This window comes from Plecotus auritus (assembly GCF_963455305.1).
Source record: "Plecotus auritus genome assembly, chromosome: 6".
NCBI classification, from domain to species: domain Eukaryota; kingdom Metazoa; phylum Chordata; class Mammalia; order Chiroptera; family Vespertilionidae; genus Plecotus; species Plecotus auritus.
Window position 1 is genome coordinate 67,731,888 of NC_137773.1, and position 25,524 is coordinate 67,757,411.

General features: G+C 45.6%; 2 pseudogenes across 2 annotated transcripts; one reads left to right on the plus strand and one right to left on the minus strand.

Annotated features, from left to right (window-relative positions):
• Nucleotides 1-2,433: 2,433 nt before the first annotated feature.
• Nucleotides 2,434-4,865, minus strand: LOC308251671 (NEDD8-conjugating enzyme UBE2F-like; annotated as a pseudogene). Its single transcript has 3 exons — nucleotides 4,718-4,865; nucleotides 3,852-4,189; nucleotides 2,434-2,521 (listed from the first exon to the last, which is right to left on the minus strand). The product of its transcript is annotated as an NEDD8-conjugating enzyme UBE2F-like (transcript).
• Nucleotides 4,866-5,690: 825 nt separating this feature from the next.
• Nucleotides 5,691-23,433, plus strand: LOC308251672 (D-3-phosphoglycerate dehydrogenase-like; annotated as a pseudogene). The gene is made up of 3 exons: nucleotides 5,691-5,768; nucleotides 16,029-17,062; nucleotides 22,729-23,433. The product of its transcript is annotated as a D-3-phosphoglycerate dehydrogenase-like (transcript).
• Nucleotides 23,434-25,524: the final 2,091 nt, after the last annotated feature.

Here is a 25,524-nt window from a genome sequence, read left to right on the forward strand (position 1 = left end):
TTGCTTCCCCACACATCCTAAGATTTGCTATATTTTTTCATGAGCTCCAATTTGGTTGATCTTTAAATTTGGGAATCCCGAATTGCCTGAATTGAAACGTTTTGCCTTGCTTTCTGCCAAGGGATAGGGTACCTACCAACCTGAAAACATTTCAACTTACTTTCTTACACTGGTGTTCTTAGCCTGGAACTATGCTGAAATGCAAATCCTAGGACTACATGAAAGTGACATTGTGGTGCAAAACACTACATAAGACTTTTTTTTTAATTTATCTTTATTGTTGAAAGTATTATCGATGTCTTTTTTTTACTGAAGACTATTATGTTATGATTTGTTTAAAATCAATATCAGTAGAGAGAGACTGGTTTTCTCTCTTGCTGGTTCACTTGACCAGCATGCAGATTCTTCTAAATTCAACTTTTTAATTTTCTTTAAACTACATATTTTTTTATTTTAGAGAGAGAAAGGGAAAGAGAAAATGTGATCAGGAGCTGAACAGGAAGGAGCAAACCCACATGGGTATGTGCCCTGGCAGGGAATTGAACCCAGGAGCCGCCATCCTTCTGTGTGTGGGAAGGTGGTCAGACCAACAGAATCACACTTGGGCCAGGCCATGGACGCTTCTTTTTAACTAAAGATCTGGTTTGTGTGGGTCAGGGGAGGGGAAATCTCAGATTCAACTCACTCACTTTGTCAGTTTAAAATTCTATTCCTTTGGAGCTTTTAACCAGCAAAGTTCTAGGTCTCTGAATGAGAAGCCTAGCTCAGGTCAATGCACAATGTTTTCAGTTCTGTTTTGTTTTGTTTCTGAACATTGATGATTTTTTGGTGTATGTAAGAGAATATTTACTAGGTAAATTACAGAGGTAGGAAAAGTAATTCCTAGGAGAAATGGGCTTAAAAACAAGTTCTAGGGGTAAAGGAAGGGCCCTTGGAGCTTGGGAGTGAGGAAGCTAGTGGTAACCTGCCTGGGTCTGGGAGGGAGGAGGAAGGAAAGGGAAAGGCACAGCGTGCTCCCAGGAGGGAGCGTGTACTGGGTTCTCATCCTAAGGGTTTTTAAGGGTGAAGATTTCAGGAGAGGTCCTAGGAGAGGATCTTAATAGAATATTCAGCAGTTTCCCAGGTGTGTTCTTTCAGGGTTGCGGTCTCCACTGATTGATCGACCATCAGGAGATCATTATTTATTGCAGCGGGTCCTGACCTCAGCCATAGCTGATTTGGTTGCTTAGCTGGGCCTGGGGCTGAAATACAACTTAGGCCTAAATGTTATCTCTATGGAGAAAAGATCAGAGGGCTCCAAACCTCATGATCAGTGATATGCCAGGGGAGGAAAGTCACTCTGGGGATGAGCTCCACACTACAATTGATTGTCCATGGCTAGGCACCTGGGGCTTTCCACCCCGATGACCTTCTGTACCTGGCCCTTTGTCCTTGCTCTGCTCATGTCTGCCCAACTGCCTACAACATCCCACCCTCAAGGATCTTGGCTCTGAAATCTTTCAGAGAAAAAGGGCACAGGGTCTCTTCTGTAGCTGCTTCCTGCTGAAAAGGGTGATGTTTTTCTTCAGAGACAAAAGATCCTTGTTCTCTGTCAGAGGGACAATGGGGCCTGGGCACAGAAGGAAGTGGCGATGATGGTGTCTAGAGGTGGTATTCCTTGAGTGCAAGTAGGGCTTGTAACCAGTAATAAAACAATCTGAATCATGGCACCAAATATGTTGTAGGCAGCAAGAATGACACCAGGTGTTAGACCAGTGGGGTCAGACCAAACCTGGGTCCAGCAACCTTGGTACTTGGGTTCTGGCTAGGAAAGAATCCAGAGCAAGACCCAAACTGTAAGAGAATATTTATTGGGTAACTCACAGAGGTAGAAGAAGTAATTCCTAGAAGAAATGAGCTTAGGAAACAAGTTCTAGGGGTAAAGGAAGGGCCCTTGGAGCTTGGGAGTGAGGAAGCTAGTGGTAACCTGCCTGGGGCTGGGAGGGGGGCGAAGGGAAGGAAGAGAAAGGCATGCTTCCAGGAGGGAGAGTGCCTGAAGGTTGACGACTTTTGTTGTTGTTGTTATTTATTTGCTTATTTACTCATTAAGGACTTCCCTTACTTTCTTCTGCACTCAGTATGTTTACTCTCATTTATTTAACATTTGTGTGTTTTGACCTGGGAGTGTATATCAGAATGTCCATTCTTGCTATGCTGCTGGAAATGGAAATGTCAAGAGTTCGCTTTTAATTTACATTCTGTATCAGGATTACTTGCAGATTTACAAATAGTCCTCTGACAAATATTTGTGGTTAATTTTTAAACAATTTTTTAAAATCAGAGTAAGGCAGGCACACTGACAGGCAGCTATCCGGCCCAGCAATATTGCAACAACAGGCAGCTACCATCCGCAGAGGCAGCTACTGGGCCAGGCCCTATCCCCAGAGGCAGACACTATCGCCAGAGGAAGTCATTATCTGGAGAGGCCACCACCAGGTGACAGGAGCTCCCTGCTGAGGCACTATAGGGAGAGGAGAGGCAGCTACAGGGGGGAAATACAATATGGGCTCGAATGGAAAGAGTCTAATGGGTTGTGTGTGTGTTTTTTTAACGGGAAAAAATAAGTAAAGCATTAAGTTTTACAAATTACAAATCTGTTCCAAAATATGCTCACAGTAAATACGCATTTCATTAAGAGATCTATAGTGAATGAGTGCAATCTGAGGCAGGGCCCAGGTTTGTGGGAGGAGCTAAGAGACTGCGCATCCAATCACAGCTTGCAGCGGGCACTGAGGACCACCTGCTAGGTCCCCGCAGGTCATGGGCTTTGTTGTGCAGGGAAGGGCTTGGGAGAAGGGAGGAAGCAGGCTCCTTCTGAGTTCATTACAACTTCTCGGCATCTCCTCTGCCTACCCAGTACAGGTTCACAAAAATAAACATGCTAAGGTAAGCAGACAACTCTTTAGAGCCCAAACACATTTTCTTTTCTTTTTTAAAAATATGTTTCTATTGATTTCAGAGAGAGGGAGAGAGATAGAAACGTCAATGATGAGAGAGAATCATTGATTGGCTGCCTCCTGCATGCCCCCTACTGGTGATTGAGCCCGCAACCAGGGCATGTGCCCTGACCGGGAATCGAACCATGACCTCCTGGTTTATTGGTTGATGCTCAACCACTGAGCCATGCTAACCAGCAGACACATGTTCTTGCTGTATTTATGTGGAACGCTCCGTCTACCATGGGCAGTCGTGAAGAAGTTCCTCCACAGGACAGGTCTCTGGATCCAGCAGAGTCTGGGTGTGAGGGATCGAGGACTGGGGCAGAGTCCCGGCGGCAGGATCCCCACCTATCACCTGCCTACCGCTTAGTGTGGTCTCCCCTGGGTTGGGGAAGTCCTCCTTGTCCCTAGACCAGGCGTCCTCAAACTACAGCCCGCGGGCCACATGCGGCCCGCCGAGGACATTTATCATGCCCGCCAGGTGCCGCTGCCTGTCCTGCTTAGCAGCCGACTCGTCCTGGGCCCGCAGTGCGCATAGGAATTTGTTCATAGTTGTTTTTTTAACTATAGTCCAGCCCTCCTACGGTCTGAGGGACAGTGAACTGGCCCCATGTTTAAAAAGTTTGAGGACCGCCCTGACCGGTTTGGCTCAGTGGATGGAGCGTCGGCCTGCGGACTCCAGGGTCCCAGGTTCGATTCCAGTCAGGGGCATGTACCTTGGTTGCGGGCACATCCCCAGTGGGGGGTGTGCAGGAGGCAGCTGATCGATGTTTCTCTCTCATCGATGTTTCTGACTCTCTATCCCTCTCCCTTCCTCTCTGTAAAAATCAATAAAATATATTTAAAAAAAAAAAAAAGTTTGAGGACCCCTGCCCTAGACGATGCTCTGCAGCCTCGATATTCAGGGAGTCATCGAAGTTCAGATCAGTACACACAGAGTTTAATCCCCAAACAACACCCTTCACTGTCCTCGTGGGAGCCCAGCCAGTGCCTGCCGTGCATCCACTGTGCTCAGTAAACTCCCACGTATCTCTCCGTCTGGGTGATGTTGGGGTGCCAGGCCGTGGTCAAGCATTTCACCTTGGGAGGCACCGTGCTGTATGCATCAGGAACTTCCGTTTCAAACTGAAACTGTCCACCCTGGTAGTAAGCCTCATCTAGGGTGACAGGTTGGCTGAAAGCAATGAGCTTGTTTGGATCAGGAAAATGCACTGTTTGTTTCACATGTACAAAGCGTGAGAAATGCTCACCTGTCCATGTTCAAATAACGTGCTCGGAGACAGAAGTATGGCGAAAACAGGACTTTTAATACAGTCTGGAGAGCAGGTATCCCTCGGGTGGCACAGGCACACCTGGGCCAGCGATCATAGCCCATTTAGCCAGTCCCTCCTCCGGCTCCTCATTGGCTGAGGACTATGGGGTCACCTGTTTGCTCATACATCACCTAGGTCTTGCTGTCTCCCATTGGGCCATTTAAAAAAAAAAATTGGGCTGAGGCCTTTTCTAGTTGCCGCGACCTCCCTCTGGCTGAGGCAGGCGCTGGGTGGGATGTGTGTGTGTGGGGGGGGGTGGGGGGGGGTGGGGGGGATGTTCCACCATGATGCTGGCCCACGTGCACAGTTGCTCTTACATCCTCTCCTCTCCTCCCTACATTCTGTTTGCCCTGGGGAAATTCACCATCCGTTTCCACCAAAAGCCGGCCCTGCTGGAGAGGAATCACAGAGGTGCATTTCCTACACAAGGTAAGTTAGCTTCAAGTTCTGCAACCTCTTTAAGGAGCCACCTGTGTCTCTCACAGACACCCTCAGTGGAGTCAGAGGCTGTGGCTGACGTCCCAGACCCTCTGAGACCGTCATCCCGCTGCAGGTGGCTCGCCAGCGCCAGCATTACTGCTACCTCCACCCTGGGCACCTCAGGCAGGGAGGCGGCCGGCTCCCAGCACTGCGGAGGGGAGGCAGGGCCCCTCACAGCTGCACGGGCTCCAGGTGGCCTAGCCCAGTGGTCGGCAAACTGCGGCTCGCGAGCCACATGCAGCTCTTTGGCCCCTTGAGTGTGGCTCTTCCACAAAATACCAGGTGCGGGCGCGCACATACAGTGGGATAGAAACTTCGTGGCCCATGCGCAGAAGTCGGTTTTCGGCTCTCAAAAGAAATTTCAATCCTTGTATTGTTGACATTTGGCTCTGTTGACTAATGAGTTTGCTGACCACTGGCCTAGCCTAATGGGTTTTTAATTTTTAATTTTGTTTGTTGGCTTGTTTTGTTCATTAGATTCCACATGAGTGGGGTTGGGTGGTGTTTGTCTTTCTCTGGCTGGCTTATTTCACCTGGTGTGATGCTTGCTCTCCAGGTCCATCCATGCTGTTGTAGCGGGATTTATTTCAAAAAGGGATGTGTTGCTCTCATTTGCTTTTGCAATTACTTCAGTCTTAGGGCCAATTCGGCTGTTTTTCCTTGAAAGCGGATATTCTGAAACATAAATTTGAGCATCTACAACAAGCAACACACAACCCCTCAAAAAAATTAAAAATGGACCTGCCTTATGACCCAGCCATTTGCTTCTGGGAACCCAAAGAAACCCAAAACACTAGTTTGAAGGAATAAATGCACCCCTATGTTCACTGCAGCATTATTTACAATAGCCAAGATTTGGAAGCAGCCCAAGGGCCCATCAGTAGGAGAGTGGATAACAACGCTGTGGTAAATTTAGACAATGGAATACTACTTGGCTGTAGAAAAGAAGGTAATCTTACCTTTTGCAACAGCATGGATGCACCAGGAAAGTGTTATGGTAAGTGAAATAAGTCACGCAAAGACAAGTGCCATATGATTTCACTTATGTGTGGATTCTAATGAACAAAATAAACTAACAACGTGGAGACAGATTTATAGATATAGAAAAGAGATTGACAGCTGTCAGGGGGGAAGGCAAGAGGGAGCTGGGTGAAAAAGGTGAAGGGATTAAGGAAAAAGACCTAACAGACAACAGTATGGTGATTACCAGAGGGAAAGGGGGGATGAGGGAAGGTCGGAGAGGGTAAAGGGAGAATAAATGGTGATGGAAGGAAACTTGACTTGGGGTGGTAAACATACAATACAATATACAGATGGTGTGTTATAAAATTGTACCCCTGAGACCTATATAATGTTATTAACCAGTGTTGCCCCAATAAAGTCAATAAAATTAAATTTTAAAAAAGTTGCCTGGCATGGAGTAAACATCCCATACACAGCACCTGCATGCTCTAGATGCTGTGAGTCCCCACATTCTGCATGCAGAGCTGTACGGGAAGGTAGTATATTCTGGGATCAGCTTCTCAGGTGCAGACACCCTCACATGAGAGGCCACCAGGTAGGTTCCTAACCCCTGCTGGTTATGTCCCAGTAACCTTCCTCTCCACCTGCTGACTCACCAAGTAGAAATGCCATGTAATGAGTCCTCACCCCCACGTCCCACCCACTCCCTGGTGATCCTGTTCCCACCACCATTGGAGGCCTATTTTCACCTCACACCATTAAGCAGTTTCCTGTAGGTTGGAGCCTGCGCAGAGTTCTCTGTTACATGGGTTCCCAACTCCAGAGTCCATGATCCTCCTCTGCCTCTCAAGGACAGTCCTGGAAACTTGTCCGTGAAGATATGGGAGGGACCAAGCCTCACACCAGCTTTATTGAAGGCAATTCAGGCCCTGCTATGCTGTAGTGGGCAAGGCACTTTCTCCTGTTGAGCACTAGAGGGTGCTCTGTGCATGTGTATAGGAAGGCTGAGCCCATGCATTTGAGTGTAGTCACCTGAAATCACTCTAGTATTGAGACACAGGCAAAGATATATGCATGTGCATACCTGCATTCAGATTGTACATGGACAAGCACCCACCCATTTTTCACGTACATAACACACACTTCCATAGCTTAGATAGATATACATATACCCACCAGCACAAGTGTACACAAACATACTCATGAGCAGTCACATGTCCATAAAAACTCACACAGACACAAGTGAACCTATCTACAGACACAAAAGATATATTTGGATACACACATATAGATCCACATGGATCCACTGACAACAGACATAGGGATGGACAAACACCTGGCCAAAGACACAGGCAGCAGACAGCCTACAGATGTCTTCACACCCAGGGCCTCACACTGGGCTGGGGTCACATTTACATGTTACAGATGTGGAGCAGAGGCTGAGAGAGTCCCAGTGTTTTACCCACCAACACACAGTGACAGACGGTAGAGTTAAGATTAGGTTCTAAGTAAGTCCTCCAGCAAGGAGAAGCATTATTTCAAAAAGAGGTAAGTTGCTCTCCTATTTGTTTTTGCGATTACTTCCATCTTAGGGCCAATTCAGCTGTTTTTCCTTGAAAGCTGTTGTTCTGAAAGTTCTGCCTTTACATACACTGGTCATTGAACCGATAGTCTTTCACCAACTGAAAATAGCTCCTTGCTCATTTTATTCTGACCAGGAGGGATATGGAGAGCAAACGGTCAAACCATTCTGTCATTGCAACAGCCTCACAACATTCAGGATGAGGGAGTGTAGTCGTGGAAACACTGTTGCTGTCTTGCTGACCAGTCAGAAAAGCCAGGAAGGAGGAGGAAAATGATCTTCGATTCGGTTCTGCCTTTCAAATCTAACACAAGTACATCTAACTCACATCCAGAATGTCAGCCGCATCGTCATTTAGAGAATGTAGATATTAGCTTCCACTATCCAGCTAGAAGGAGGGTGGAATGACTTTTGAACAAGTTGCTCCATAGCATCTACCATAGCAACTTACTCAAGGTTGCACAGCTAGTAACTGGTAGAGCCATGATTCAAAGCCAGTGTGGACTCTGAGCCCTTCTCTTACTTACTCAGTCATCTTATATGGTCTCAAACGATGTTATAAGATGATCAAATTAATGATGATGGTTTGTTTTTATTTGTTTGTTTTTCAACAGGTGGAAATGAGGAATGTCTTAACTGGATTCTCCAGAAAGCAGAGCCTGAAGCAGGAAGTCCCTGTGCACTATTTATTATTTTATTCGGGAGCAGAATCGAGGGACAAGAGCAGGGAAGCAGAGAGGGAATGAGAGCCAGTACAATGATATTTCTGAGCTGGCCATTGCTAGATGCAACTCATTGCTGAGTCTGAGGAACAAAATGCATCTTAGGTCGGTAGTTATCTTGTGGAATTGGAAAGGTGATTCTGGTCCCCCATTGGTCAACGGTTCACCCCAGGATGTGAATGAACCCCACCACCACTTCCCAGTTTCACGTGTCTCTAGGAGACTGCAGTGGCTGACACGGATGGTTAAGTTTTATTTTAATGGGCCTTGAATGGTGGCTCATGGATTTTGGGCTTGATTCTGTAAGCACTGCAGAAATACTGGGATTTAAAAATATAATTTTTTATTGATTTCAGAGAGGAAGGGGGAGAGAGAGAGATAGAAACATCAATGATGAGAGAGGATCATTGATCAGCTGCCTCCTGCATGCCCCCCACTGGAGATTAAGCTCGCAACCTGGGCATGTGCCCTGACCAGGAATTGAACCGTGACCTCCTGGTTCAGAAGTCAACACAACCACTGAGCTCAAACACTGAGCATGCCAGTCAGGCAATACAGAGATATTTTGCAAAGGAAAGTGGCATAGTCGGAGGGTGCCTTTCCTAGTTGCATTATTTACTCATAAAATCTTCACCATCTGCTAAAACAAAATATTTGTGGAGGTTCCCAAGCCACGAGGGACAAATAGTAGTAGCTGTACAAGTCCACGTCTCATACGCACTGTGCTTTAGTTTCTAAAGTGCTTTCCTATCCATGACTTCCTCAGCCTCTCTGCAGAAGATGCAGCCTCAAGCAGGACCCGTGGAAGACAGTGATCTTAGCATGACAGAATCTGAACTTGACCAATGCATGAGACTGAACTGGGAAGTTTCATTTAAATTGAGATAGCTCTCATTTCTCAAGGTGGGGAGAGATGCCTTATTGCTTTCAGGGAAAACAAACAATCAAACAAAAACATTTTGGTCTCCCTTCAGGACCTGGGGATTATGTGTTTGGAGGTGCTGCTTTCCCTTCCCCTGTGTTATCTGCACAGGTCTCTGGGCTAGGGATCAGCCTGGCATTGCCAAGGCAGATGGCTGAAGCATTTGCTGCCAGCAGCATCCAGTGGGATAGGGCAGACTTTGTTCCTTGCCTGCTGGTCTCTGACTACCTTCAGTATAGAACACTGTCAGGTTAGATAAAACCCAGTCTTTCATTTGTATAGCAGTTTATAATACAAACCACGTGTCCAAATATTTAGATGTGTAATCTCCTCAACTTTCTAAAGCATTCTGATTTCTTATCCTTATACTAGAGGCCTGGTGCACGAAAATTGTACACTTGGGGGGGGGGTGTCCCTCAATTCAGCCTGCGCCCTCTTGCAGTCTGGGAGCCCTTGGGGGGTGTCCGACTGATGGCTTAGGCTGGCTTTCCGTGGGAGCCGGCCTAAGCCGGCAGTGGGAGGGGCGGGGGGGGGGGTGGGGGGGAGACTGCTCAACCAGAAGCCAGGCTCAGTGCTCCTTAGCACTGTCCCTGCCCACTGGGGGAGGGGGGGCTGATCGGGGCCGGGCCGGCTGGGGAATGGGCTGTGGAGGTTGAGGCACCATGGTTGTGCTCCGTCCCGCCTCTGTGGAGGCACCGGGACCACACCGCCCCCTCTCCTGCCACCTCTGCAGAAGGTGAGGCCCATCTGGTCTAATTAGCATATTAGCTCTTTATTATATAGGATTTCTCTTTGCTTTCAACCAGAGCAAATTGTTTAACCTCTCTTAATGAAAAAAACAAAACTGTAAAATTCAACAGTCCTAACAAATAACAGTCTTTACCTTAGATTGTTGGGTGATTTAATGAGATAATATGTAAAAAGTGCTTAGCATAATTCCTGGCATATAGAAGATCTTCAATAAATATTAGCTACTATTTTCATTATCATCATGGTTGTTGCAGTACCATCATCCATTATGAACCTTCTAGAACTAACCCTAAAGTGTTATAAGATCATTGTAAAGCGTTTAGCTCAATATTTAGTACAAAGTGACTATCTTAGTCCACTTCAGCTGCTAAAACAAATTCCATAAACTGTCCAGTTCATAAACAACACACATTTATTTCTCATGGTTCTGGAGGCTGGAAGTCCAAGATCACATGTAAACTTAATTTATTAACTTCCAACAAGAAATGTATTCCATGAGTGACTTAACTAAATTGTAGGAATTCTGGTGAGGGCTACAGGTCCTATATCTACTCCCACTAGTCATTGTGGAAGGCATGTTAACCAAATTAAGCTAATCATAGCATCTAGTGTAGGCAGAATAATGCCCCTCCCCCCACCCAAAGATATACATGTTCTAATCCCAAGAATCTGAGAATAAATTACATTACATGACAAAAGGAAAATTAAGGCAACATCTAGAATTAAGGTTGCTAATTAGCCAACCTAAAAAGTAGAAAGATTGCCCTGGATTATCAAGGTAGGCCTAAAGTAAACACAACTCAGTTCTCCAAGAAGTAGTAGGTAAGGATCGATCCAGACTACCAATCAGACTTCTGATATTAAATTAGTATTGAAGTGGATCTGCTTAATCCACTCCTCCCCCCCCCCCCCATTAAGATCTTGATTGGGAAACACAGGAACTAGGCTTCAGAGCCCCTCCTCAGTGAGAGGAGGGCCTCGGAGGCACAGGCTTGGTCTCAGAGAAGGATGTCTTTTGCCACCCACCTCGCCTTTCTCTGAAGGGGAAACACTTGTCCAATGGATTTTTTTCCCTTCACTTCACTTCTTATGTAATCATTTATGTAATCTTGCTGTTTTCAGAATATGTAAAAAATAAGCAAAGAACATCAAAAGACAGTTCACAGAAAGAAAATGCAAATGCCATTTAAACTTATGGGGAAAAATGCTTATGAAAGCTAGAATTCCAAAATGACTCCAGAGTCCTTCCCTTTGGTGTGCACAACCTAAATAAACCCCTCCTGTCGAGTGTGAGTGGGCACTGTGAATTCCATGGCATAGTCACTCCTTAAGTAGGTTACATTACAAAGCAAAGATAAAGGGGTAGTCACTCCCTTGATTACATTATGTTATGCATGACTCTATCTTAGCAGACTGCAGTGAGAGATACTTCTGCCAGCTTTGAAGAAGTAAGCTGCCACGTCACGGCCCACCTGGCATGGAATGGCAGGGGATTCTACAACCCGAGGGGGGGTCCCAGCTAACAGGCAGCAAGAAAATGGTGACCTCAGTCCTCCAACTGCAAGGAACCAATTTTGCAACCAAAGGAAGCTTAGAAGCAAACCCTTCCCAGTTGAACTTCCAGATGAAAACATAGCTCAGTAGACACCTCAATTCAGTCTGATGAGACTCGGAACTTATGACCCATGGAAATGGAGATCATAAATTGTATGTGTTGTTAAGACCACTAAATTTGTGGTGATTTGTTATAACAACAATAGGAGTTAATAAAATGTTCATCCTCACTCATAGACCTCTTTCATGGTATTACTTATTCACCTGTCATCTTGGTAAAGGTAAAAAGAAATTGACAATATGTGGGCAAGAGTATAGGAAATTAATAGTGGCAGTTAAATTGGTATAATTTTTGTAGAGGGTGATTTAAAAATATCTAGCACTATTTAAAAACACACCCCTCTCAGGGGAGAAACCAAGATGGAGGCATAGGTAAACACCTAAACTGCTGCCTGGCACAACAATATCAAAACTACAACTAAAAGACAAAACAGACACCATACAGAACCACAGGAAAGCTGGCTGAGTGGAAATTCTACAACTAGAAGAAAAGAGGAAAGCACATTGTGACTCAGAGGAGCTACAAAAGGCCGAGGTACGGATGCTCACATGCAGAGAGGACGGGTGGCTGTGTACATGGGCTGAGTGCTCAGCTGGCTTTCTAAAGCGGGAGGGAGAAGGAAACTCCCAACTGCACTGAACTCCAGTCCCGGGCTAGACGCTGGAAAACCAGACTCATTCGGGGGGAATCTGGACTGTCATGAAAAAGAAAGCACACTGAGACTCGGGAGCTGTGGAAGGCAGAGGTCTGGAGGTGCGTGCGTGTTGGCGCAGAAAGGACTGACTGCTGAATGCACGGGAGGCTGAGTGCGCAGCTGGCTTTCTAAAGCAGGAGGGAGAGAGAAGCTCCCGACTGTGCTGAACTCCAGTTCTGGGCAAGTTTCTGGGAACCCCGACTCATTCGGGGAGAAACTGGACTGTCTGGCAGCAGGCGAAACTCAAGGGCGGCTTTCTCTCAGAGGTGCTTGCAGCGATTACCGAGGGGCACTGAGACCCAGGGGCCTCATAGAGCAGGGCTGATGGGAAACCAAGGCTGTCTGCTCCACCCTGAAACTCCGCCCCATCCAAGCTGAGCACAGAGGCTCTTGCAATTTTGCAAGTCTTGTCTCATAAGAGTGTTTCCAGCACAGAAGTTCTCCCAGTGTAGACACAGCTGATCCTCACAGCCAATTGGCCTGGAGGTCAATCCCTCCTAGTGATAACAACAACAATCAAGACTTAACTACAACAAGGCTGAGCACACAGCTCACAAAGGGGTGCACCAAGAGTGTCCACCTCAGGTAACTGGGGAGGCTGAGCCACTATGCCCTAGAGGACACCTACCACACAAAGCTACTCTACCAACTCAGGGAAGCAACAAAAATGCAGAGACAAAGAAACAGATCACAAATGAAAGAAATGGAAGAAAACAAACGACTGGATATAGAGTTCAAAACCACAGTTATAAGGTTTTCAAGAATTTCCTAGAAAAGGCCGATAAATTCAACGAGACCCTCGAGGATATGAAAAAGGACCAACTAAAAATTAAACATACACTGACTGAAATAAAAAATATTATACAGAGACCCAAAAACAGACTAGAGGAACCCAAGAATCAAGTCAAAGATTTGAAAAACAAAGAAGCAAAAAACACTCAGCCAGAAAAGCAAAAAGAAGAAAGAATCCAAAAATTTGAAGATAGTGTAAGGAGCCTCTGGGACAACCTCAAGCGTACCAACATCTGAATTATGGGGGGTGCCAGAAGAAGAGAGAGAGCAAGATACTGAAAACCTATTTGAAGAAATAATGACCAAAAAACTTCCCCCACCTGGTGAAAGAAATAGATTTACAAGTCCAGGAAGCACACAGAACCCCTAACAAAAGGAATCCAAAAAGAACCACACCAAGACACATCATAATTGAAATGCCAAGAGCAAAAGACAAAGAGAGAATCTTGAAAGCAGCAAGAGAAAAACAGTTAATTACCTACAAGGGAGCACCCATAGGACTGTCAGCTGATTTCTCAACAGAAACTATGCAGGCCAGATGGGAGTGGCAAGAAATATTCAAAGTGATGAATAGCAAGAACCTACAACCAAGATTACCCAGCAAAGCTATCATTCAGAATTGAAGGGCAGATAAAGAGCTTCACAGATAAGAAAAAGCTAAAGGAGTTCATCACCACCAAACCAATATTATATGAAATGTTGAAAGGTATTCTTTAAGAAGAGGAAGAAGAAGAATAAGGTAAAGATAAAAATTATGAATAACTAATACATGTCTATCAACAAGTGAATCTAAAAATCAAGTGAATTAAAAATCTGATGAACAGAATAAACTGGTGAATATAATAGAATCAGGGGCATAGAAAGGAAGTGGACTGACAATTCTCAGGGGGAAAGGGGTGTGGGAGGTGCAGGAAGAGAATGGACAAAAAGCATACACTTATGGATGAGGACAGTGCAGGGGAGGTAAGGGCAGAGGGTGGAGTGGGAACCGGGTGGAGGGGAACTATGGGAGGAAAAAGAGGAAAAATTATAATAATCTGAACAATAAAGATTTATTAAATTTAAAATAAAGAAAGAAAAAGTATAAAATTAGCTTGCACTGTAAACAAGTAGTAATTTAAAAACTTCTTTACCTGAAAAAAATAAATAAATAAAAAATAAAAACACACCCCTCTCATCCACCAAGTCAACTTGTGATTTTTAATAGAATATGTTCACAAACATGGGAAGAGGTCAAGATACAAGCTTCTTTACTATAGTGCAGCTTATAACAAGAAAATACTAGAATCATCCTATGTATTTGTCAATAGGTACCATGTTCGATAATTTCAGGTATATCCATAAAATGGAATATCTTTTAAATTTACTTTTTAGAAGGAAAGGAAGAGAGATAGAAACATCGATGATCAGCTGCCTCCTGCATGCCCCCCTACTGGGGATCAAGCCTGCATCCCAGGCATGTGCCCTGACTGGGAATTGAACCAGCAACCTCTTGGTGCATGGGACAATACTCAACCAACTGAATCACACCTGCCAGTCTATAAAATGGAAAAATTTGGAACCATTAAAAAAATATTGTTGAGGGCATGTGCTGGGGGCGGTGGGGGGGGGGGGAGTGGCTGGGGAGAGGCCAATGGGGAAAAAGGAGACATATGTAATACTTTAATCAATAAAAAAAAATAATAAAAACAATAATAATGGCACAGTGGCTCAGTGGTTAGGCATCAATCTATAAGCCAGGAGAACCAGGAGGTCACGGATCAAACTGGGATGGGTTGTTACCCTCAGAACTCCCCCTTTTCACCTCAAGTCAAGAGGGATTTGAGCCCTAGCCAAATCCCTCTTGGCTCAGTGGATAGAGTGTTGGTCTGTGGACTGAAGGGCGCCGGGTTCAATTCCTGTCAAGGACAGGTACATTGGTTGCAGGTATGGGAGGCAACCAATTGATGTGTCTCTCACATCCATGTTTCTCTCTATGTGTCTCTCCCCCTCCCTTCCACTCTGTCTAAAAATCAATGGAAAAAATATCCTCAGGTGAGGATAAAAAAAAAAAAAGAGGGATTTGAAAGAAGATTGATGTCATTTAGGATACTTGGCGATTTAATATCTGCCTTGGAAAATATAGGGTAGACATTAATAGAATGATGGAGGAGTGGCTGCATTGTGTGGCATGCCCTACAAGAAGACACTGGGACAAAGAAGATGAAATTATTTATCATAAAGTGATTGGTAAGAGCAAAAAGACATTAATCAAGGTCATGTGAACTGCTGGTGAGAAATCCCAGGAGATGGAGTCGAGAAGGGCCTGTGAAGATCCCAGGAAAGAGACTATGAGAAAAAGAATCAGCTTTAAACTTGGGCCAAAACCAGGGGAAACTAACATTAGAATCTAGACCTCTCCTCTCACTGTCTCTCCTGACCACATCCTTTTCCCACAACAGGAAGAACTTTTTAAATGTAATCAGAATTGAAGTTTTCACTATTAATGCAACTGGGCATTTCAATTACCAACCAAAGGACATTTTATAACCTGAGAATGAGCTGAGAAGTTGTGGGGCTTGCCCTAAATTTCATTCAGTGGATAAACTGCTTCCACTGAGTAAATTATAACTAACAATGGAAAACAAAAATGAATTTTTTTTCTGATTTTACCCCAAGAAGGTTGTAAAAATTACAGAGAAAAGGTAATTTCTAAAGGGGCAAGAGGCAAGTAAAAGGCTATTTCTGTAATAAAGAGCCAGGGTATAACACCATTACCACCTAAGCTCGATCAGAGCGAAGTCAGTGCTGGGTTGCCATGGCACCCAGCACTGTCGGCTTCCACTGCAGGTGAGGTGCCCCAGCACTGACTGCTGAGGGGGCTGTGAATCAGGTCTAGAGAGAGGCCTGAAGAGAGAAGCAGGGACTGATCCATTGCCTCTGTGGCAGCTTTTGACCAGCACTTGCCTCTTTCTTTCTCTCCCAGTCTGGCCAGCAGCCATGCCTCCATTTCTCTCCAGTACTCCACCGGGGTTGCTGATCAGCCCCGCCTTTCTGATCAGGCCCCGTTGATAGGCCCAGAGACATTGACTGGCATAGAAACTGACCAATCAGAACCAAATCTGGGTGAAGTGTGAGGAACCAATGGCTGCCTAGGAGGCAAAGCTTTTGATGCTGACTGGCATAGAAACTGATCAATCAGATCCAAATCTAGGGGCTTAGAGGTGTTTCTGTCCAGGGAGAGTGGTCGATCCCAAGGCTGGCTCCAGCATTGGCCTTCACAAATCTACAGAAAGTGCTCACCAGTGACAACCTGGACCCTTGCTGCCGGAAGATCCTGCAAGATAGAGGGCTGCTGGTGGTGGAGAAGCAGAACCTGAGCAAAGAGGAGCTGATAGCCGAGCTGTAGGACTGAGAAGGCCTTATCCTCCGCTTGACCACCAAGGTGACCATGAATGTCATCAATGCAGCAGAGAAGCTCCAGGTGGTGGGCAGGGCCAGCACCAGCATGGGCAACATGGATCTGGAGGCCACCACGAGGAAGGGCATCTTGGTCATGAACACTTCCAATGGGAACAGTCTTAGAGCTCACCTGGGGGATGATCATGTGTCTGGCCAGGCAGATTCCCCAGACGACGGCTTCGATGAAGGATGGCAAATGGGACTGAAAGAAGTTCATGGGAACCGAGTTGAATGGAAAGACCCTGGGAATTCTTAGCCTGGGGAGGATCAGGAGAGAGGTGGCTGTCCGGATGCAGTCCTTCGGGATGAAGACTGTAGGGTACAACCCCATCATTTCACCAGAAGTCTCAGCCTCCTTCAGCGTTCAGCAGCTTTCCCTGGAGGAGATCTGGCCCCTCTGTGACTTCATCACTGTGCACACCCCTCCATGACAGGCCTGCTGAACAACAGCACCTTCGCCCTGTGCAAGAAGGGCATGCGCAAAGTGAACTGCGCCCGCAGAAGGATCGTGGATGAGGGTGCCCTGTTCCGGGCCCTGCAGTCGGGGCAGTGCACGGGCACCACACTGGACATGTTCACGGAGGAGCCGCCTCAGCATCACACCTTGGTGAACCACAAGAATGTCATCAGCTGCCCCACCCTGGACGCCATCACCAAAGAGGCCCAGAGCCACTGTGGGGAGGAGATCGCTGTCCAGTTCATGGACATGGTGAAGGGGTGCCCCGGCCTGCGGGGCAGCAACAAAGGCACGCAGGAACCACCTAAGAGAATGAAACAAACAAGGAACACGAAGAACAGAGGCAAGACAAGGTTCTGATCAAGCCTCGTTTTTTTATTCGAGTGTTGCGGTATATAAGCACTCAGGAGGGGAGGGGTAGGATAAGGAGTTGCCATGGGATGATTGGTTGGGGACTGGGTATCTGTCCTAGCTGATTGGTTATTCTGATGTGGGGGGTTCTTCTGGCCCTTGGGCGCGAGGGCTTTCTTTGTCCTTGCTCTTTGTCCTTGCTCAATCAGGAAGTAGGGCTGACCAGGAAGTAAGACCAAATTCTGCTTTTATGGCTCCTGGCATCTCCTCCCTTTCTGTTTTTAAGCGGGAGTGGGCTTTAACCGAGCGAGGGAGTAGTGACCCGGCTCCTCCCGTGGGTTTCCCAAGCCCACAGGTAACGACTCTCGGTATCTTTCGGGGAGGAGAGGTAGAGCCTGGACTTAAGGCCAGAGAGCCTTCCCTGCGGTGGCTGCGCCTGTCTTAGGTCGGGAGACTCGGGATACCTGGTTTAACGCCTGCATTACCCGTCATCGGCTTAACTGAATCGCTCTGATTCAGTGCCTGTCTTAGGTTGCAGGTAGGGCCTATAGAAGAGCCCCTCAGCGTATGCCGTCTCCTCTTGTCTTCATGGCTGAATTATTTCCTGCTAATTCCTCTCTGTTGCAGGAATCCACATGGTCCTGGAGTTTTTTGTTGTTGTTTTTTTCTGAAAATATACAAACATATTCTCGACCAAAAGTTAATAAAGGTGTCTTTTCTATAAATTTGACTTGGGATCCTTTTTATTTTTGCCCAACTAATTTTCCTTTGGCTTATTTTGACACCATGTGTGTTTTTCATGGGTGTCTTGCTGTTAGCGTAACAAATGAAAATTTTCAAAGTAAAAATTTTTCTAGATGTAATTTACTTACAAGGTATTTTTTCTTACATAATATTACTCCACTATCCCTCCTTTTTTGATTTAATTATTAGGAGGCTTTTGGAAAATATATAATGCAGTCTTGATAACTTTAAATTTTAATTTTTTGCACAAAAATATGACTGCTTTAGGTTCATTGCATGTTAAGCAATTTTACCATGAAATGAACTACAAATAGAAATTTTGGTTAATACTTTAGGAACAGCCTTTTGTACAATTAGATTTTCTTGAATATTCCCTTATTTCATTTAGCCAATTTAAATTAATCTGAAAACTTGACTATTTTACTGTCAAATTTAATACTTTAACAACAATTTTAGTTAATGGAAAGGATTATATGCATCCTTGAGAAAGCCCTGAGCATTCCTGGATTTAGGCTAGATTTAGGTATAGGGCAGCTGCCATCAACCACTTCTCTGTTGCCTGGGTCTCAGTCTTAGCTGGGCCAAGTCTCTTGTTGCCTGGGTCCCAATCTGAGCTGGGCATGGGAAGCACGAAGCAGCCATGGGACAGGAGACCTCCCTCAGAAGGGGCGAGTGTTCAAGCCCCTGTAATGTTGGGGGGGTGAGGATCTGTGCCACACCTCTGTTGACCCCCAAGTTCTCTCCTGATGGCCCCCTGCGACTGTGCCTGTCTTAGGTTGCCCCTCCCTTGAGGAGTCTTACCCGTCATTGACTAACCAGCCATCCTCCGGGGCCAAGCAGGGTGATGTAAGGTTCAGTTCTGTCTCCTTGGTAGCCTATGCCCCTATGGCCTCCATGCCCAGCGCTTGCCTTGGGATCCTCTTGCCTACTGGCGGGGCCCTGGCATAGGTCACATATTTTGGGGAACCCAGGTTTTTTCTCCAGGGAAGGCCCAGCTCACGCCATTGTGGGAGAGACAGATCCATGGTGCCAGCCACTACGAGGCTTCAACCTAAAGCTCAGGCAACAGCTGTGGGCAATTGGATTGTGAGAAGAGGGTTTCTCTTGGCAAAATGGGCAAGAAGGGCCAATACAGAATGCTCAAGTACCTTCCCAAGAGGCCTTCCACACAGTGGAAGGGATTAAATCCTTTTATGTCCTTTTTATATTACTGCCAATCATTCAAAGAATTAGTTTGTAAGTTTGTTTGGAACAATTGTACAACATGCTGTTATAAAGCATCGAAAATTATAATGACATTGTAGAATAATATCATGTAAGGATATTCTTTGCTCTAAGCCATGACAATTCAATTTCAAACTGGCTGTCAATTTCTTTTTGTATAGACAAGGTCTAGTTACATTTCTGCACCTCTCAAATTTCTCCTTTTTTATTAAGCTGGAATTTTATTTTTTAAGAGTATCCCCATTAGCTAATTTGCATATACAGAGGGATCATGGGAAGCCTTCAGTAACTTTCTTAGAATACTTAATCAAATTGCTTACAAAGACATTGGCTTATTCCAAAGGAAAGGGTTGGCCCCTATGGCTTCCAAGATGGCGGCCCCCAGGGGGAGCAGCAAGATATGTGGCCATCATGGTGGCTGTCTAATCCGTTCCTTTAAAAGACAGTCAAATTTATATTGCAGACAAACAAAAATCTCACTAGCTGTTTCTGGTCTTTATTAGAATTGTTTATAAAAATATTGGCTTTTCATTTAGCTAAAAACCTTGATTATAATTTAAAAAGCTAATTTATTTAAGTAATTAAAGTAGGTATCTTCATTTAAAAAGCAAAGCAAATTTAGTAAATGTTTTTGTCTGATTCACAAGCAGCAAATGTTGCCCCGCCTCTTAGTTTAATTAAAAATGCAGGCAGCTATGGGCTTTTTGTCATTTTAAATTCTGCTGTTGGATTATAAGAAATATTTAGTTACTTCATTTCACCCTTCTTAGAGGACAAAACCTTCATAACATTTAAAATAAATTTATTAATTTTTATTTGATAAGGCTTTTCATGCAATTTCAAGTATATTAGATCTGTTAAATTTAAAAAGATTTCCTTTATGAAGAGAATAAATTTCTTGTATTACTCCGGGCCCTTGGAGCTTTCCAAGAATCATCTCTGTTAAAGCCTTGAAATTTTAAATGGAAAAAATGATCATATATATATATATATCCATATATGATTTAAAGATTATAATACTTTTTATAATTATCTTAAGATATCAATTAGATTTTAAGCTAGTTTTTGCATAGAAAAATTTGAATTAATCCTCTTTTTTAATTAGACCAATAATAAGCAACTTATTTTGAATTCCTAATTATTAGAGAAAACACAACATTTTATTTTCTCAAAAATAAGTTCTTATACTTTAGACATTTAATTACCACAACTATATAATTTCTCCCAATTTAATTTGCACTTTGAACTTTTAAAGCTGGCAAGTCAAATATATTTAGCATTTCCTAGATTAATAACACTTTACGTTTTTAAGAAAAATACAAGACATAATCAATTAATAGATTCAATTCTGTCCTCTAGGTTTTTTATGAGGCAAATTTAAACTTTACTTTTTATTTGCCAGTAGCTCTGTAAAACTCGGTTTGGTTTATTCTAATGTAAATTACCACATTTTTCAAAGATGGTTCCTGGCAGGAAACTAGATTACCTGTCTTCTGGGGGAAGGGCGTCTACCCCTTCCTCCATTAACAAAGGGCGTAGCCAGTTACCTGGGCTACTTAGCTCTTTATAATTATTACATTATTTATCTATATTCCAACAATTTCTTTGAGATTCTAGAGTCAATTATAATTATTTTCAAGCATTCACTTTGGATAAATTCTATAACAGAGACAAATTTATTTATGTTCTCGTAGGCCTTAAAAGTTAACTTTTTTAACAAGGTTCATTAGCATTGTATTTTAGCCGATAGGGCCTGGGGCGGGGCTTTAGTTTTAGTTTTTCGTCTGTTGGGGGGTGATTTTGTTGAGGGAGGAGTATTCTGTTGGGTAGGACTTAGGGTGGAAAGCTCAGCCTCGAGGGCTTGAATTTCTTTAATAAGTTGGACATGCTCTCATTTCTGCTGTAAAAATTCCTTTAAAGAAGAAACTTCTCGAGCAAGGGTTATTTTAGCTTGTCTGATGGGGTCAGATGGACGGGAGTTAAAATCTGGAAGAGGAGAAGGATGAACTAGGGAATTGGGATTATAGGGGGGTGCTCTATGAAGCGCCGGGGCAGTTAGGCACCAAGGGTCATCATGATAGCGAGCCACCTCCTCATCTAAGGTTTCTTGTTCTCCGGGAGTTAGGTGATCTGAATGATCTCTTTTAAAGGTAAGCGAGGGGTAGATATTGGGGATTTTTTCTTGTGGCTTTTCTGGTTCTTTTTTAATATTTAAAGGTTTTTGGTCTTTAGGGGTCTCTGGGGGTTCTCCTGGGAGATCTATAACGACTGAAGGGCATGTTGAGGGGGGACGGGAGTTTTCCTTAAGAATCTCCTCTCCTGTTTTGATGACCTCTTTAACATCAGGGTCTTGAGAATGGATTTTTAGAATGTCCTGAATTAAGTTCCAATAAGAAAAGGCAGTAACGGGAATCTTCTCAGGGCCAAGGGCCCGATAAAAATCCTGTAGGGCATCTCCTACCCGTTCCCAGCGTTTTTGATTAATAGTTCCTTCTAGGGGGAACCAAGGGCAGGTATCATGAACAAACTCAAAGAACTTCCTAAGGTCTTTTCTTTTAACCCTTATTCCTCGCGCTCTGAGGGATATCTTGACACCGTCAAGGAACATTTCATGGGCACTCAAAGAATTCCCCATTATTGGTCGACTGGATGGCTCTCCGAGTGACTCCTTCCCCCACGTAAGCCTCTGGGACGTATAATCCCCGTTCCAGGTCAGCCTGAATTTTCCCGTCAACCCAGGGATTCAGGCGGAATTACTCTCTTTTCGACTCTACCCTTTACTCCCTTGCTTGCGTGAAACAGTCGGTAGGTATAATCCGCCTACACGGATCCACACAGACGGGAAGACCCCTTTTGCCCTTGTCAGGGAGTAGGAATTCCCTTGGTTGAGTCTGTGAGGTGAACGACCTTTTGTTCAAAGCAACCTCAAGGTTTTAAGAGTAGATCTAATTGGAGAGAATTCGCGACAAGAAAGCTGGGCGACGATACTAATTCAAGTGAATCAGAGTTCTCACAGCCGGAGATGGGTACCTTTCACTCTTCCCCAAATCGGCAAGTGAGTGCTTATTAGTGGGCAGGAAAGAATCGACCAAGAGAGCCAATAATAGCAGTCGAGCAAAAAGGGGTGAAATGTTCTGAAATCTTGTTTGAAAAATCGTCTACCTACCTTACTCCGATCTGTCTCACGGCGGGTGGGACCGTGGCGATCTAATGCTGAGTCTTCACTCGCGGGTCCTCGCGGCGACTCTGGGGGGGTGCCTGGCCAGGGCTTCTCCGGTAGACGTTCTCGTCGGGGGTCCCCAGGTTGCCCCACGTTGGGCGCCAGATGCCCCGGCCTGTGGGGCAGCAACAAGGGCACGCAGGAACCACCTAAGAGAATGAAACAAACAAGGAACGCGAAGAACGGAGGCAAGACAAGGTTCTGATCAATCGAGTGTTGCGGTATATAAGCACTCAGGAGGGGAGGGGTAGGATAAGGAGTTGCCATGGGATGATTGGTTGGGGACTGGGTATCTGTCCTAGCTGATTGGTTATTCTGATGTGGGGGGTTCTTCTGGCCCTTGGGCGCGCGGGCTTTCTTTGTCCTTGCTCTTTGTCCTTGCTCAATCAGGAAGTAGGGCTGACCAGGAAGTAAGACCAAATTCTGCTTTTATGGCTCCCGGCAAAGGGGAGAGCCCTTGCGGGGATCATGAATACCCAGACCCTTCCCTCCACACACCAAACCTTGGATCGGTCTGGCAGAAGCTCTGGGGACTCTGATGCAAGCCTGGGCAGGGTCCCCCAAAGGGACCATCCAGGTGGTAACACAGGGCTTATCCCTGAAGAATGCTGGGAACTGCCTGAGCCCGGCAGTCATTGTCAGTGTCCTCAAAGATGCTTCTAATCATGCGGATGTGAACTTGGTGAACGCCAAGCTGCTGGTGAAGGAGGCCGGCCTCAATGTAACCACCTTCCATAACCCCACTGTGCCAGGAGAGCAAGGATGCGAGGAAGACCTCCTGAGCTTGGCCCTGGCAGGTGCCCCCTACCAGGCTGTGGGCTTTGTCCAGGGTACCACACCTGTGCTGCAGGCACTCAACAGAGCTGCCTTCAGACCAGAAGTGCCTCTCCGCAGGGGTCTGCCCCTGCTCCTGTTCCAGACTCAGCCCTCCAACCCTGCCATGCTGCCTACCATGATTGGGCTCCTGGCAGAGGCAGGCGTGCAGCTGCTGTCCTACCAGACCTCGGTGGTGTCCGATGGGAAGACCTGACACATCATGGGCATCTCCTCCCTGCTGCCCAGCCTGGATGCCTAGAAGTAGCATGTGACCAAGGCCTTTCAGTTTCATTTCTGACCTTGGGGTTCACCAGGACCAGCCTTGGGGACTTTGTGATCAACATTGACAGGTCACATTCCTGGGGCTGACACCACTTATGTGGGCTGACCCCTGTAATAACCACTTAATAAACAGCCCACCCTCCCCCCCAAAAAAAAAAAAATCTGTGAGGATCCAATGCCTGCCTAGGAGGAGGAGCATTTGACACTGACTGGCATAGAAACTGACCAATCAGAACCAAATCTGGGTCAACTGTGAGGAGCCAATGGCTGCCTAGGAGGTGGAGCTTTTGTCGCTGGCTAGAAACCAACAATCAGAACCAAACTGGCTGGCAGAGGAGGGCAGTTGGGGGTGAGATCAGGCTGGCAGGGGAGGGCCGTTGGGGGCAAGATCAGGCCATCAGGGGAGGGCTGTTGGGGGTGAGATCAGGCTGGCAGGGGAGGGCAGTTGGGGGCGAGATCAGGCCAGCAGGGGAGGGCAGTTGGGGGCGAGATCAGGCAAGCAAGGGAGGGCAGTTAGGGGCAATCAGGCAGGCAGGCAGAGGCAGTTAGGAGCCAGCAGTCCCACAGGGATCAGGCCTAAACCGGCAGTCGGACATCCCCAAAGGGGTCCCTGATTGGAAAAGGTGCAGGCTAGGCTGAGAGAATCCCCCCCACTCCATGCACAAATTTCATGCACCAGGCCACTAGTTCCTATATAATAAACCCCAGAATGTCACATTCATAATTCATAAAAATTGCATAATAAATAGTAAGTAGTCGCTGAATACTCTGACAAGTGCTAGGAACATAATGATTTAAAAAAATACTGCCTCTGCCCAGCCAGCATGGCTCAGTGGTTGAGCATTGACCTATGAACCAGGAAGTCACGGATCGATTCCCAGTCAGGACACATGCCCAGGTTGCGGGCTTGATCCCTAGAGGAGGGTGAGTAGGAGTCAGCCGATTAATGATTCTCTCTCATCATTGATGTTTCTTTCTCTCTCTTTCTCCCTCTCCCTTCCTCTCTGAAGTCAATAAAAACATATATTTAATAAATACTGCCCTCAAGAACCTTAAAAGTAGAAAGGGAGATATCTGAATATCGTAATTCCTTTCCAGCAGTGGCTTTGAGGCAGTTGGTTTGATCTTGTCATCCCACATGTTTAAAGCTGCTCATCAACCCCTACCCCTGCTTCTCAGGAGGGCAAGTCTGTGTAGTGGTGTGGGAGATTTGTTTATACTTAACTCTCTCAATGCATGGCCAGAAAATCAAACCAGGAAAGCATGCCCTTGAGCACCACAATAATTGGTGAGGAGTTTAGCATTTTGCCAAGACCTACAAGAACAAAACAAGAACGCCAGAGCACAAGACATTACATTTCAAGCCAGTGAGGACTGGCTTGGAAAATATTAATGAACACACATTACACATAAAACAAAATCTATAGCCTCAGCAGATCATCAAGCCAACAGCAATGTTTCCTGTTCAATTAAAGAGGGTGCTTCTGGCTCTTTCTCTTCTGGTCCCAGGCGCTTCGAGAGCTGCGGGCTTCGCTGTAGATATGGCCAAATCCAAGAACCACGCCACACATAACCAGCATCAAGAAACCCTGATCACAAAGATACGAATCTCTTAAGGGGGTAGACACCAAGTTCCCGAGAAACACGCACTTTGCCAAGAAGCACAACAAGAAAGGCCTGAAGAAGATGCAGGCCAACAACACCAAGGCCATGAGCACACACACCGAGGCTATCATGGCCCCCGTGAAGTCCAAGGAGGTCAAGACCAAGATCCTAAAGGATGGAAACTGCAAGCTCTGTCGACTTGCCTACATCGCTCACCCCAAGCTTGGAAAACGTGCTTGTGCCCGCATTGCCAAGGATCTCAGGCTCTGCCAGCAAAAGTTCAAGGCCAAGGCTCAAAACAAGCTCCAGGCTGCATCTGTGACTGTGGCTGCAGCTCAGGCTCCAAAAGGTGCCGTGCCCCTATGAAGGCTCCATAGTAGAGGTCTCTGCCTGCCAATGTGAGAATGGAAGGATTGGTGTGACCCCTGGGCTGCTGTGCACATGGAGCTGGTGCCCTCCTGTGCTATTTGTACAAATAAACATGAGGCAGGATCTGTTAAAAAAAAACACAAAAAAAACCTGATGATTCTGGAACAGATTGTTATGCTGATGAAACATTTTTCTTATTGAATT